Source organism: Amblyraja radiata, unplaced genomic scaffold (assembly GCF_010909765.2).
Source record: "Amblyraja radiata isolate CabotCenter1 unplaced genomic scaffold, sAmbRad1.1.pri S104, whole genome shotgun sequence".
Taxonomy (NCBI): domain Eukaryota; kingdom Metazoa; phylum Chordata; class Chondrichthyes; order Rajiformes; family Rajidae; genus Amblyraja; species Amblyraja radiata.
The window spans coordinates 72,484-75,861 of record NW_022630095.1 but is presented as its reverse complement, the minus strand read 5'-3'; the positions used below and the strand labels follow the sequence as shown (position 1 = coordinate 75,861).

General features: G+C 51.4%; 1 pseudogene; it reads right to left on the bottom strand.

The window, feature by feature from the left end:
• Positions 1 to 594: 594 nt before the first annotated feature.
• LOC116969109 lies at positions 595 to 3,147 on the bottom strand (annotated as a pseudogene).
• Between the last annotated feature and the right edge of the window lie 231 nt (positions 3,148 to 3,378).

The following is a 3,378-nucleotide window of genomic DNA, read 5'->3' as shown; positions in this document are numbered from 1 at the left end:
GAACTGGTCTCAACTACCATTTGTGGCAGAGAATTCCACAGATTCACCACTCTCTGTGTAAAAAATGATTTTCACATCTCGCTCCTAAAAGACATCCCTCTTACCCTTAAACTGTGACCCCTAGTTCAGAACTTCCCCAACATCGGGAATAATCTTCCTGCATCTAGCCTGTCCAACCCCTTAAGAATGTTGTAAGTTTCTCTGGCGCTGTAAAGCACCAGCTGTACCGCTGCGCCGTCGAGGTCGTTTCCTCTTTTCTTATTGACTGAATTTACCATCCAAGCTTCAAGAAAACCGCCATCCGCCTCCTTCATCTCCTGTGGAGTACGCCAGAACTGAATTCCCATCACCTCGTCTTTAAATGACGCCTACGGGTAGGATGAGGACTTACATACAAACTGCTGCTCCCAAATTACTCTCCCCACTTTCTACCTAACAATGTTGTTATTTTCCATTCACCGACCTCAAATAAATCGACAAAACAATCGGTCCTTAAAATAATGTTATCATCATAAGTATAATATCTATCAATATATTATATTAAATCTGTATTAAACTAAACTTTTAACTACTAAATTAATACATTTATTCTTCCTATTCCTCCCTTCTCTCGAGGTCGGCTGAATCCACGGCCACCTCTTGGTAGTCCTTCTCCAGCGACGCCATGTCCTCCCGCGCGTCCTGGAACTCTCCTTCCTCCAGCCCCTCTCCCACGTACCAGTGGACAAAAGCCCGCTTGGCGTACATCTTGTCGAACTTGAGGTTGAGGCGGGTCCAGGACATGGAGATGGCGGTGGTGCTGCTCAGCATGCAGAGGGCGCGTTGCACCTTGGCCAGGTCGCCCCCGGCACAACCGTCGGGGGCTGATAGTTGATGCCCACCTGCGGCCGCAAAAATAATCTTAAAATTAATTCTACTTGCACAAAAATGCTTGCATTGTCAGTTTAGTGCAGCGCCCTTAAATTGTACAAATGATCATTGATTAATAGTTTAGCGATTCCGTTAAATAAATCTCTGAATGTAATTATTCTCCGGATTGCCATCAAAGCCGCAAGCTCCGATACATGTGTGTTAGAGCCATGAAGGTATGATGTTGTGCAGCTGGGAAGCGAGCTCTTCCAACCACCTTGTCCATGCCCCACAGTTGGCATATTGGGCTCGTCTCATTTGCATGCGACTGGCCTTTATCCTAAACCCTTCCTGTGCATCCTATATTTTTGGATTTTCTATCTATGCTTTAAAATGTGGCAAAGGTAAGGGTTTCTAGCTTTACCTGACAACTCGTTCCAGATGCGGACTACCCTCTGAATAGATTAATTGTTCGCTGGGACCTTCTTAAATATCTCATCTCTCGCCTCACGTAGAGGACATCCAGTTTTGCGATGTTAAGATGAGAGCAGATCTTATCCATTTCCCTCGTGATCTTGCACACTAGGATATGCCCTGCCCCTCACATTTCTACGCCCCAAATAAAAAAAGCCCACGCCTATCTAACCTCTCCCATAAACGCAACGCCGCAAGGCCAAGGACTGTCCGGATGAGACCCTCCTGCACCCTTTGCAAAATATTCACACCCTTGAACAAGGGGTGGGGGTGTGTCCTTCGGGTGCTGATATGATTTATTTGCTGAGTACAAATAATGTCAAGGATGTATTCTGAGTCCTTGTATGTATGTTGTTATTCCAGCTAATGAGTTAGACTGCATGTGTGTGCATGGAAACGCGAGCTTTGGTCACACTCACTTTGAACCCGGTCGGGCACCAGTGCACGAACTGGATGGAGCGCTTGGTCTTGATGGTGACGATGGAGGCATTGACGTGCTTGGGCACCACGTCCCCGCGGTACAGCATACAGCACGCCATGTACTTCCTCTGGCGAGGGTCGCACTTCACCAACTGGTTGGCCGGCTCGAAGCAGGCGTTGGTCAATTGGGAGACGGACAGTTCCTCGTGGTAAGCCTTCTCTGCAGAAATAATGGGAGCATAGTTGACAAGCGGGAAGTGAGTGCGCGGGTACGGGACCAGGTTGCTTTGGAACTCAGTCAGGTCCACGTTGAGGGCGCCGTCGAAACGCAGCGAGGCGGTGATGGCGACACTAACTGTGCCATCAGGCGGTTGAGGTTGGTGTAGGTGGGTCGCTCGATGTCCAGGTTCCGCCGACACACGTCGTAAATGGCCTCGTTGTCCACCATGAAGGCGCAGTCGGAATGCTCCAGGGTGCAGTGGGTGACGAGCACCGCGTTGTAGGGCTCGTCTACAGCGGTGGAGATCTGCGGCGCCGGGTAGACGGAAAACTCCAGCTTGGATTTCTTGCCGTAGTCGACGGAGAGTCGCTCCATGAGGAGGGAGGTGAAGCCCGCCGCCGAAACTGTGGAAGATGAGAAACCCCTGCAGTCCGGTGCACAGATCGGCCTGAGGGTGGAGAAGGGACAAAAGCTCAATTCTGTGCCAACGTTTAAAGGGAAGGGGCGACACGAGAGGGTCATGGTGCTCTCTACAGCCGGCGCAGAGCGAGATGGTTCGGTGAGTATGTCAGTGATAAATAGAGCGGTGACAATGAGTATTTGGGAACACCGTGGCCGCAGCACTCGCGAATAGTCCGGTGCAACCGGATACATTGGCGTTGTAAGCACGCGGAGCGGCAGTCGGCAATTTGCAGTCGCTGAGCAACCTACCAGTTTCCGAATGCGATCCAGGACGAGGTTCACGATCTCCTTGCCGATGGAGCAGTGGCCCCGGGCGTAGTTATTGGCTGCGTCCTCCTTGCCGGTGATGAGCTGATCGGGGTGGAAGAGCTGCCGGTAGGTGCCGGTCCGCACCTCATCTGTAGGGCGGCACAGAGAGATAATTATCCATTGCGACACACTGACCCCTCCCCGCACGGGAAGGACTTAAGAGAACGCCCAACATTCTCCTCAACTCCCAACTTACCGATCACCGTGGGCTCCAGGTCGATGAACACGCTCCTTGGTACGTGCTTGCCCGCAACCGTCTCGCTGAAGAAGGTGTTGAACGAATCGTCGCCGCATCCGATGGTCAAGTCGCTGGGCATCTGTCCATCCGGTTGGATCCCGTGCTCCAGGCAATACAACTCCCAGCAAGCGTTGCCAACCTGGACGCCAGCCTGGCCGATGTGGATTGAAAGACACTCGCGCTGTTGGCGAGGGGAAACAGATGGTGAGATGTTAGGGCGAGAGGTGCGCGTTGGTAATTTCTCGTTTACTGGTGCGCGCTGCGTGATTTCCATAATTCCTATTGATCACCACTTGGACTTGTTCATAGTCTGTTTGCCCCTGATGGTTCACCGTCAGTCGTCCAATATGACCACCTTCTCAGTTCCACCCAACATTGCAATTCGCAGACTCTCTACGCTGCCTTC